The sequence below is a fragment of the Loxodonta africana genome, chromosome 9 (assembly GCF_030014295.1).
Source record: "Loxodonta africana isolate mLoxAfr1 chromosome 9, mLoxAfr1.hap2, whole genome shotgun sequence".
In the NCBI taxonomy this organism is placed as follows: Eukaryota; Metazoa; Chordata; class Mammalia; order Proboscidea; family Elephantidae; genus Loxodonta; species Loxodonta africana.
The window spans coordinates 57,645,006-57,657,962 of NC_087350.1; positions in this window are offsets into that span (position 1 = coordinate 57,645,006).

Genomic DNA, 12,957 nt, shown 5'->3' on the forward strand with positions numbered 1-12,957 from the left:
GACTTGGGAAATCCAGGGTGGAAAAGAGGAATGTGCAGTTACATTATAGGGATGGCATCTAGGGTCACGTAACAATGTGTGTATAAATTTTTGTATAAGAAACTAACTTGAGCTGTAAACTTTCACTGAAAGCACAACAACAAAAAAAAGAGAACAACTGAAAATAAAAGGACGAATAAAGACATACCAGACAACTATTAACGTAAAGGAAGGTGACGCAACACAGTAGCAGTCGAATAAGGCAAAATATATTGTTAAAGATGGTCAATTTATCGGGGAGAGTGAAGAGAAGAGTGGACAAATAGAATCATAGACTCTAAGGACTAAACGAGTCTTCAAAGGTCATCTAATTCAATCCCTTAATAGACAAGAATTATTCCCTTGACATTTCCACTAATGGGTTATAGAAACTCACATGCATATGATGCATATAGTCTACCTTTTTTTCTATCTGCCTATCTATCTGTCTGTCTGTCTGTCTGTCTACCTGCCTGTCTAGCTGCCTATCTGCCTGTCTATCTGCCTGTCTAGCTGCCTATCTATCTGCCTATCATCTATCTATCTATCTATCTATCTATCTATCTATCTATCTATCTATCATCTATCTCTATCATCTATCAATCTATCATCTATCTACCTATCTCACAAACTCACACGCATATGTTCTCCTCTTGATATGTGTGTGTATGTGTATAAAAGATACATATCTCTATAATACATATATTTGTTGTTAGGTGTAATTGAGTTGACTCCAACTCACAGTGACCCTATGTATAACAGAACGAAATGTTGTCAGGTCTTGCATCATCCTTACAACAGTAGGTATGTTTGAGCCATTTGTTGTGCCCTGGTGGCACAACAGTTAAGCCCCTAGCTGCTAACCAAAACATTGGCGGTTCAACCCACTCAGTGAATCCACAGGAAAAAGATCTGGTGATCTGTTTCTGTAAAGATTACAGCCAAGAAACAAGATTTCAGCAAGGAGCAACGAGTGGGAGGACCAAAGCAGCAGTGAACTCTGTAATATGGGGTCGCTATGAGTTGGCACCCAACAACAACGCATATAAAGAAGTATATATATATGAGGGAATATGTGTGTATGTATGTATATATATATATATTTTTTCTTGTGTAGCCAAAATCTTATCATATGTAGGATGTTTTTTCCAATTGAAGATCAATTCAAATCCTTGGATGGTTATAATGAGCACATATTAGAACCTAGAAGGAAAAGGTTGCCTGAGTGAGCTCTCCTGTCTCAACATTCCTCTGCCTCTAAACCATTATCGGGGTCTGCAGTTACAAGGTTAAGGTCATTCCTTACTTTCGGTATTGGGCCTAATTGTCACCATTCTGAGTCAAGGCATATCAGAAAGGCATATAGTACATTCTCTGACTACTGTGACCTGGGACCCTCGATCCTTTCAACAAATACATAAACCAAGAAAGATGTAAAAAATGATGTGGAATAGATTCAGATTATCAAGCAGGAAATCACCTCAAACGTCACATAGTTAATTTGGGGGGAATTACAGATATCTCTGAGAAATGTGAAAGCTCCAGGCTTTTTCCCAATAAAAATGTACCTTCACTCATATTTTTGAATAATATTTCACAGATCCTTTAATGCTCCTCCATGAACATTCTGGAATGCTGCAAACCTTGAGTAAGTGCCTCCGATCTAGGGTAAATCCTTTATTTTATAAATTTTAACACTTCAGCTTTCAGAGATGAGGAGTTATACCCCAAATTATTCTCTAAGTTTTGACTGCTGACCATGAGATTAGTTCTCTTTCACTCTCTCAAGCATATTTTGGCCTAGTATCACATATCAAGTTAATGTAGTACATCTAGCAGAATCCTGCCCTCAGGGAAGGCAGCCTTTACCATAAAGACAAAAGTCTTGGAAATGGCAGTTGTGGTCACTTTAATAAAACTCAACATATACTAAAATCCAAATTTATTCAGTAGAGATATTCTTTATAAGTATGAACTAAAGGAAGGGGGTCTCAAAACTGGAAAGTAATGAGCTGGGTTAAAGGATGAAAAGGGATGCAGTTATAAGAGAGAGTGTTAGTAAAAGTAAAACCTCTATTAACTAACTTGAGCTAAACCAATGAATTTCATGAATCACAAGTTGCCCTCTGAGTTATGTATCCGACCTCCACCTCCAGAATTCCTTGCTTTGTAGGTATTCCCCAAAGCTGTATTGGCTCTATCTAATAGCCCGTCTTTCCTTAAGAGGGGAGAACGAGCTTCTGCCACAGGCCAGGCTTCACAGTCAGGATAAAACTTCTAACTGAAGCCATTTGTCCAAAGAAGAAAGAGTTCTGGTAGTACAATGATTAAGTGCTTGGTGGTTCTGTTGGGAGTTCGAATCCACTCAGAGGCTCTGTGGGCGAAAGACCTGGAGGCCTGCTCCCATAAAGATTCCCACCCCAGCCCCAGTGCTGTCGAGTCAATTCCAACTCATAGTGACCCTATAGGACAGGGTAGAACTGCCCCATAGGGTTTCCAAGGAAGTGCCTGGTGGATTCAAACTGCCAACCTTTTGGCTAGCAGCCGCAGCACTTAACCACTACACCACCCATAAAGATTACAGCCTAGAAAACCCTATGGGGCAGTTCTACTCTGTCACGTGGGGTCACTGTGAGTCAAAATTGATTCAAGTGTACCTAACAACAACAACCCCGAGAAGAAAATGGCATTGATAAACATCTTGAATAAAAGCTTCAGAGCTAATGATAAGGAGAAAGAAGCAATACTCAAGCTACAGGTTTAAATTTGAGTGTTGATGTCACTAAGAACGACTGTGCTTTCCCTGTCAGGTGATCCCTGCAAGCTTTAACCAGGGACCCAAGATTGCTCTGACTTTGCCACAGGCCTGAACAAGTGAGGAAATTGTAATGTTCTTATAAATTAAGAGATGATTATAAACACTGCCAAGGGATTGTTAATTATATGGTGTTAATTGTATAACACATAATTATAAATTAATAATAATGTTACCTAACAAATTTTTTTTTTTTTTTTTTTAACAATATGTTAGTGTGCAAAAGGATTCTGAGCTTAAAGCCGAGACCCAGGCACTGGGGTTTCCTAAATTATCAGGCCCCTACAGAACTAGGATTAGAATTCAAAGTCCCCAGTTCCTAGGTCAAAGATCTAACCATTATACTCAACATTATTCCTGGCAGAAAAAGACAAGCAGCATAGGGCTATGGTTAAGAGCAGGCCTGGAGACAGGACAGAGGGGTTAGATCTTTGCCAGTTATTAGCTGTATGACTTGGTTGAGTTACTTAACCTCTCTGTGCTTCAGCTTCTTCTTCTGTAAGGAGGAGTTTCTTAATAGATCCTCCCTAATATGGTTGTTGGAGTCCCTGAGTGGTACAAAAGGTTAATGTACTCAGCTGCTAACCAAAAGGTTAGAGGTTCCAGTCCACCCAGAGGCACCTCAGAAGAAAGGCCTGGCGATCTACTTCTGAAAAATCAGCCACTGAAAACCCCATGGAGCACAGTTCTATTCTGACACTCATGGGGTTGGCGTAAGTCGGAGTCAACTCGATGGCAATTCTTTTTTTAAAGAGCCTAGAGGGAAGAGAAGTTCCTGGTATATAGGAAGCAAATCTGTTGTTAAATAAATGACGTAAAAATATTTGGGTAGATATATATGCAAAATGAATAATCTTAGTGGCACCTACAATCAGGTAAGCTCATTCTACAGCCTAAGCACTGTAGTAAGAATTTGATGTTAGTTAACTCATTTAACTTCACAGCAACCCAGTGAAAACTCAATGAGGTGGGTCTAATTATCTATTGCTTCAGTTTACACATGGAGAAACCGAACATTTGAAAGGTGAAGTAACTTGTTTGTGGCCGCACAGATAGTGATTAAATTATGATCTGTCCATCTTCAAAAACAGGTTTCCTAACTATGACACTGCATGCTACTGCCCCAATAAACGCAAATAAGTGCTCTAACAGCTGTCTATAAGAATAACCGAGAACCCGCTAGACATCTGGCACCACACTTGTGATATAAAACAAAGCAAAACAAAAACCCATTGCCTTCCAGTAGATTCCAACTCATAGTGACCCCCTGTGTGTCAGAGTAGAACTGCACTCCATTTGTTTTATGGCCTATGTTCTGTGGTGCTCTGGGTGAATTTGAACCAGCCCTGGTCACAGAGTGGCTAAGAGCTTGGCTGCCAACTAAAAGGTGGACCATTTGAATCCACCAGCCGCTCCTTGGAAAGCCCATGGGGCTGTTCTACTCTGTCATATAGGGTCGCTACAAGTCGGAATTGACTCGATGGTAACAGGTGCAAGAGGCTGGTCAATTCTAACTGCCGACCTTTTCGTTAGCAGGCAAGCTCTTAATCACTGTGCCACCAGGGCTCCACTCGTCTTATGCAGAGCCATTAAATTCCTCTGTGAGCCAAAAGTGGGGGCATCAGGATAGTGTTAAAAGAACTGTCTCCTGAAAACACAGAGCCTTATAAAGGACCCAAGAGGAATGAGCTGCCTAGGATGGACTTTCCATTGGGATAAGTGGAATGCTGGCTCAGAGCCCAGACCTATTTCTTACTCCTTCTCTAACCCCTTGGGGGATCTTTCTGGCCCCAGGCAAGGACTCCACCTCTTCTGACAAAGGGCTATTGGCTTGTACATTGCTCTCTCTGGAAAAGAGCAGACCCCAGGGAGTGAACTGGCAGGCGGTAAGCAGTGGCATGGGTAATTGGGGTCACAGGATGAAAACCCTAGTCTGTTCCCCACAGCTTTCACACACAGAGGAGGCTTTTGATCTCTAGCTGGACCAATTCCCACATTTCAAAGTAGTTGGTGGAGCTGGAAAGAGTCTGGTCTAAGGTTTCTGAGAACCTATCCCAGACCCTTCAGATGTAGACACACATAGCTAGGGTGGATCTTTAGAAGGGATGGAGGAAGGATTGGAATGACTTCCACAGATAGTAAGTTATCCTCTGTGAAGACCTCTCATTGTCCTTGTTCTGCTTCCTGCTGCCACCCTGCTTTCTCAGACTATTCACATTTCCCCAATTTTGGAAATCCCAGAATTGTCATCCTTAGTCATAACATCCAAACCAATTTTCTTTCCTTCACAGTGTCATTAATATTTAATTGATAGAAAGGCAGATTAAGATACTATGTCATGATTAAGCCTGTTGCTGCTGAGTCAATTCCGACTCATGGAGACTCCATATGTTAGAGAGTAGAGCTGCTTCATGGGGTTTTCTTAGCTGTAATCTTATGGAAGCAGGTCACCAGGCTTTTCTTGCACAGTGCCGCTGGATGAGTTCAAACCTACAACCTTTAGGTTAGTAAAAAAAAAAAAAAAAAAATTTTTTTTTTTTTGTAGCAAGTACAAACTGTGTGCCATTCAGGGATCTTTTTATCATCATTAGGGGCATTAAATATTTATAAAAAAACTATACTTCTAAGTACATTTTCTCAAGCAATGTTTCTGGAAGAGAGGGCTATAAAAGCCTATTCAATTTTCTACCCTTGTTTGGAAATAGGACTTACCTGTTGCCATTAAGTCGGTTCCAACTCATAGCGAACCTATAGCACAGAGTAGAACCACACCATCGGGTTTTCAAGGCTGTGAATCTTTACAGAAGTACACTACCACATCTTTCTCCCATGGATCAGCTGGTGGAGTTGAACTGCTAATCTCTGGGTTAGCAACCAAGTAGACAAAAGTGCTAATGCTTACAAAGAATGAGAATTCCAGGACACTTAATTGTGCTCATGCAGAACCTGTACATTGAGGCAGTCATTTGACTAAAACATGGGATTACTTTGTGGTTTAAATTTGGAAAAGCTGTGCTTCAGGACTGCATTCTTTCACCGTATTTATTCAGTCTGTATTCTGAGCAAATAATCCGAGAAGCTGGACTATGTAAAGAAGAACGTGGCGTCAGGATTGGAGGAAAACTCAACAACCTGCATTATGCAGACGATGCAACCACGCTTGCTAAAAGTGAAGAGGACTCGAAGCACTTACTGATGAATATCAAAGACCACAGCCTTCAGTATGAATTACATCTCAGTGTAAAGAAAACAAAAATCGTCACAACTGGACCAATAAGTAACATCATGGTAAATGGAGAAAATATTAAAGTTGTCAAGGATTACTTGGATGCACAATTAACATTCATGGAAGCAGAAGTCAAGAAATCAAAGGACAAATTGCATTGGGCAAATCTGCTGCAAAAGAGCAAAAGGCTTCTTTAACGTGTTAAAAAGCAAAAATGTCACTTTGAGGTCTAAGGTGCACCTGACCCAAACCATGGTATTTTCAAGTGCCTCATATGTATGCAAAAGCTGGACAATGAATAAGGAAGGCTGAAAAAGAATTGATGCATTTGAATTATGGTCCTGGTGAAGAATACTGAATATCCCATGGACTGCCAGAAGAACAAACAAATCTGTCTTGGAAGAAGTACAGTGACAATGCCCCTTAGAAGAGAGGATGACAATACTTTGTCTCACTTACTATGGACATGTTATCAGGAAGGACCAGTCCCTGAAGAAGCACATCATGCTTGGCAAAGTAGAGGAACACTGAAAGAGAGGAAGACACTCAACGAGATGGATTGACACAGTGGCTGCAACAATGGGCTCAGACAAAGCAATGATTGTGAGGATGGCACAGGGCTGGGCAGTGTTTTATTCTGTTATACATAGGGTATAACAGAGTCAGAACTGCCTCATGGCACCTAACAACAATGTTTACCGGGTAGTGCAAATGATTAACAGGCTCGGCTACTAACCAAAATGTTGGAGGTTTGAACCCATCCAGAGGTGCCTTGAGAGGATGGCCTGACAACCTACTTCCGAAAGCTCATAGCCATTGAAAACCCTTTGAAACACAGTTCTATTCTGAAACACATACCCTATTCTGAAACACTCAGTTGCCCTGAGTCGGAATCAACTTGAGGGCAACTTGTAATTTTTACTGAGCCTCTATAATGTCCCAGATATTTAATATGTCTCTAAACCAATTCTTACAAATCTCTAAGACAGAGTTGTTATTATTTCTATTATGCAGGTAAGGAAACCAGGAAACAAGGAAGGTTAGGTGACCTCGGTTTGGTTTGGCAGTTACTTTTGTAGATGGAGAGGTTAGCAGCATGGGCTCTGGGTCCAGATAAGTTTCAATACTTGGCTTTGCCCTTTACAAACTATGTGACCTTTGGAAGTCACTTAACCTTCCTGTACCCCAGTTTTTTCACCTGTCAAATGGGGAGAATTATAACTCCCTTTATTTACATCAGGCTGCCACGAGGGCATTTCTTTTGACATAAGTCCACCTCTTACATGAGTTAGCTCAGGTAAGACCCTGCCTAAAACAGCCCCTAATAGATTAAAAAAAAAAAAAATAGATAGTAAGCCCTTAATAAAAGTAAGTTTCATTATTCACCTTATCCAGGTATGACACCAGGCCAGGGCTTACCATCATGGTCCCATTATGCCCGTTGGCTTCTACTGTTACATATGTGACTTCTCTGGAAGCTCCTCCAGCAGGGAACTGTGTGAAAGAGTTAGAGACAATCCCTGCCTCCTAGAAGTTCACAAGTAACTAATGCAGCAAATATGTTTGAAACCAAAAATAGAGGTAGGGTACAATTGGAGGAGATACCATTTTTAAACGATAAAACTGGAATCAGGCAAAATGAGAATGAAAGACCAAGTTTGTAAGAGAAGTAATAACAAGAATGAGTGACGGTTCCAGCTTTCTTTCCTCCGACAAAGCCTAGCACAGCCTCACCCCATTTCCAGGCAAGCAGGGATGTTGCTAAGCAACCCAGCCAGGAACAGCTGAGTGAGCTCTGTGCTGGTGCGTTAACTGCTACTACAGCAGTCCCCAACTTTTGCTCAAAACCCCGCCTCCTGCGCAAGGGACACCTGCAAATTGGGATCACCTGAGAGGAGAGTCCTCTGAGGGGTTAGGCTGAGCAAAAGGCAGGCAAAGGGAAAAATCTTGGTCTGAATTAGTGGAGAAATACATTTATACTATTTATTTCAAACACTGTGGAAACTTGTGCTGAGAAAGATTTGCCAAGCCAGAGCTTGGTGAGTCTGTTTTATTGAATGTTGATGTGGCAATTGAAGCCAGCAGGACATGCCCAGTTCCCAACACATGTAGGCCACCTCTCCCAACAGCTGCAGCCATTCGATCACCACCTACAAAGTCAATCTCAAAGTAACATCTGGAGAAAATATAGTGCTTAGTCAGTAGAGATTGAAGGTGTTAAAGTTCAAGTCTTATTCATTTATTTAACAGATATTTTTTGAAATTTGTGGTTTAGAGAGGAAGACTGGCCTTAATTGTTAAGTGTGATATATGTTAAGAAGGGGAAAGTATAAGATGCTATATAGGAGCATACAACATGGGCCCCTAACCCAGAATGGATGCAGAGGGGGAAAGTCGTGGAAAGCACCAAAGGATCCTTTGGTGCTTTCCACGACTTCCTCTCTGCATCCATTCTGGGCTAGGGAAACCCTGGTGGCGTAATGGTTAAGTGCTACGGCTGCTAACCAAAGGGTCGGCAGTTCAAATCTGCCAGGCGCTCCTTGGAAGCTCTACCGGGTAGTTCTACTCTGTCCTATAGGGTCGCTATGAGTTGGAATCGACTTGACGGCACTAGGTTTTTTTTTAGAACAATAAGACAGAGTTGAACAAAGAGGGGAAAGAAAAATGGTTCCATGCAGAGTAACAAAGTAACCAGTTCATGTAATAATGGTCTAGTGCAGTTGGAGATTGGGGTGGGGGGTGGGGGATAAATTGGGGATGGAGATGAGGGGGAGCAGTAGCAGAAGAATGAACAAGTACATATGGCTGTATGATGAAGCACCTTGCAATTTATATAAGGATTCAGGACTTTATTCTAAGAGCAATTGGCAGCCATTGCACAGTTTCAAGCATGAGGACATGTGATCAACTACACTGAGCATCCAGTCAGCCCTACTGCTATTCCACTCTATGCTTGTATCCCAGTACTTGGATCCCTGTCCTAGTCCTCTAGTCTCCTGCCAATTTCCCTGTTCATGAAAAAAGAGGACCCTGCATTTCTTTGGCCATATCTTACTTCTTCCCAGGTTTATAGGAGCTGGTGGCTCAAACAGTTCAGTGCTCAGAGGCGTCTCAGGAGAAAGGCCTGGAAAGCTAATTCCAAAAGGTGACAGTTATTGAAAACCTTATAGAATGCAGTTCTACTCTTAAACATATATCATACTTAACAACTAATGCCTGTTTTTTCATTGGTTTATGAAGTTTTTTTTTAACCTGAGCCCAGGTACCATCCATTTACCTGTCTTTCCTCCTAGACCTCCTCTTATAAGACTTTCAGTCATAAGTGTTGCCCCATATTCCATTATGGCTTTCCCTGATGCTGTTTGATAGGACTACTTCTCTGTCAGTCACTATTGTTTCCTTCATTCTCCCTATGAAGGTAAAGCTCACACTGACTGGTCATCTTCCTGTAGCCTTCAGCAACAGTGGCTGAATGCACTCTTTGCCCAAGAACTGACCCATTTCAAAGGACTTGTCTTATTTAAGGTCCCAGTTAGCCTAGAGAAGCAAGAAATTCATCTTCAGAATAGTGTTTAAGGGCACACACTCTAGAGTCAAGCAACCTTAGGGGTGCATCCAAGCCTACAACATGGCTCAGCTATGTGACCTTTGGCAAGTTAGTTCATCTCTCCAAGCCTGATTTCATCATCCTGATATGAAGGTAACGTCACCTACCTCATGGGTTTGTTATGAGAATTAAGAGACTACGGAGAACTTCCCAAGGTTACTGAATAATTTGTGCAGAAATTATTAAATGGGAACCTAAACTACTGTGTATGCCTTCATCGAAAATGCATTAAAATATTATTAAAAAGAAAAAAAAAAACAGAGACAATGAAGGGAAAATACTTAGAATAGCACTTTTCACGTGGAAAAAAATATTGGTTCGTCTCCATCCTTCCTCTGAAAGTTCATTATCTGCATACATGTCTAATTTTGATTCTTATAATGACTTCCTAAAATGGGAGTATTAAAGGAGATTATGCATATAAAGCACCAGGTACACAATAAACACAAGATAAATATTAGCTACTATTATTAATAGCCTGATTGAGAGATTAACTGTGTCTTATTTTCCTGGAAATCGGCTCATCATAAATGAACAAGGGGTAACCATCCATAATGACTGTCCCTTCCTGTACATACATGCATACTACCCAAAACGGGCAGCATTGCTGATAGAAGAGCTGTATCCAATCCTCAGGAAGGACAGCAGCTTATTTGAGTTTCTGAGGCCATCCTGCAAAAAAACCCATCCAGTGAGGTTAGCAGAAAGGCTGCATTGCATAGCTCCATGCGCTGGATGTAGACCCATCATTATCTAGAGGAATGGCATCCTGCATAGCAATAGACAGCAATGATGATCCATCACAGAGTTAAGGTGGAGTCACTGTGGAGGTAGGTGGAGGCCAGGTGGAGAAAGACAGGTGCTTGGATCAGAAGAGAGAACTGATTCCTTGGGAGATGACATGGTGGTGTAGATTTCCTGATAAAGGGTTGATGGAGAGCTACACCTGACTGACGCATGGGGGACTTGGTCTTTGAAGCAGCTGCTGGCTTCAGTGCCTTAGAACCTGGACGCTGGGTAAGAGAAGTAGCCAGGTCCCCTCGTGAAGACCCTGAGGCCAGTGAGAGGACACTGAACAGTCTAGTGTGGTCCTCTGTGGCAGCAGTACCCTCAAAACCACACAGGATTGGTCCATGGCATCTCCAGTTAGGTAATAGTCAGCAGAGACCAAGGACCAGGCCTCTACCTCATTTGCATTGAACCATGTATGTGCAAATTAATGTAGTATCCAAGAGAGGATTGGCGGGAACCTCATTAATGACTGCTATGGTCATCCTACTAATCAGGTAGGTAACAACTCAAAACCAGAAAAGAAAAAAATCAATCTGTATGTTGTGGAATAAATTTATATCCATTATATATAAGTAAGCAGAGAAGCTATGTCACAATCTCAGGCTAAGGACCATATTTATTTTGATCTCAGTTGCATCCCTAGTACTAGCACAGCACTTGGCACCAGGTATGTGCTCAGTTAGTATTTGCTGGATGAAAAAATGAACTACCCATGTGTTTTTTCCTTAATTTTGGAAATGCACAGATGGAAGCCCAGAGTGATAAGGAGAACTGGCCAAGGTCATGGAGTAGTCAATGGAAGAGATAAGGCAAGAATGAAAACATGTGACTCCCATTTCAGTGCTCTGCCCAAAACCCATTACCATTAATGAAATAAGTTGATTCTGACCCATAGCGGCCCTATAGGATAGGGTAGAACTGCCCCATAGGTTTTCCAAGGAGCAGCTGGTGGATTCAAACTAGTGACCTTTCGGTTAGCAACCCAGCTCTTAACCACTGTACCACCAGGCTGTGCTCTGCCCAAATCCTGTTGTTATTGTTGTTGTTAGTTGCTGTCTAGTCTATTCTGAATTATGGTGACCCCATGTGTTACAAAGTAGAACTCCTTCATAAGGTTATATTGGATATAATTTTACAGAACCAGATTGCCAGGCCTTTTCTTTCATGGTGCTGCTGGATGGGTTTGAACCACCAGCCTTTCAGTTCGAGTACAAATCATTTGCACCACCCAGGGACCTGACCAAAGCCTATGTAGATATTTAACATCCGTTCTCCAGAAGCATCTGGCTCAGAATTCTGCCTGGGCCAGGCCAATTGATGGAAAGAACGATCTACTGTGACAAATCCTCTTTCACTCTTCCCTGTGCAAAGGGAATTTGCCATCTCCTGTGATCGTCAATCTGGCAACATCAATCTGGATGTGCATTAATGACACTGACCTAAATCTGTCACATTGCAAGGAACCCTTCACATCAGCTAGGATTTCCTGCCATATAATGATGTTATTGTATGTGGAACTGTCTAACAAGCTGATTAAAAAATAAATTTTTGAACCCTTAATGTATACTTTTTAGACACCTGATAAGAAATAAAGTGAATGGAAATACTGCATTGAGTGTAGAAAGCAGGAATTCTGTTGTATTAGAAGTTGCTCATAACCGCATTATGGCACATCTTTAGTGCTCACCAGGGCAAAGGTCTGACATGATTATAACCTCATTTAAACTTTTCCTTGGTTCATTTCGATGCTAGTTCAACACATGAGGGATAAAGTTGTAGGTAATCAAACCCATTGGCTACAATTAGGGTGTTCCTAGAATGGATGGATTTCTGACTGTGCCCCATGAAGCAGGGCCATTTTATCACTTACATGCCTGACACTGACCTGTAGGTTCATATTGCTAGTTCTTCAAACGGCTTTGAAAGAAAGGTAGTTATAGGCATTCCTATTTTACAGAAGAAGAAGCTGAGTCATATAAAATGTCTTTGGCTTTGGGACTTTGGAAGTGCACAATTCACACTTACTCTAACAGCCAAGCTCATGCTATTTAAGTCATTAATTCCTTCTTTCATCTAGCAAATATTGAGCACCTGCTATGTGTTCCCCCCACTTGTCTGTCGGTTTGTAATATACTGGTGGCTTGCATGTTGCTATGATGCTGGAAGCTACGCCACCAGCATTTCAAATGGCAGATGGCCACCATGATGAGCAGGTTTCAGGAGACTCTCCAGACTAAGACGGACTGGGAGGAAGGACCTGGTGGTCTAATTCTGAAAAAACCTCATGAATAGCAACGAGACATTGTCTAATATAGTGCCGGAAGACAAGCCCATCAGGTTGGAGGGCACTCAAAATATGACTGGGGAATAGCTGCCTTCTCAAAGTAGAATTGACCTTAGTGACATGGATGGAGTAAAGCTCTCAGGACCTGCATTTGCTGATGTGGCATCACTCAAATGAGAAGAAACAGCTGCAAACATTCATTAATAATCAGAATG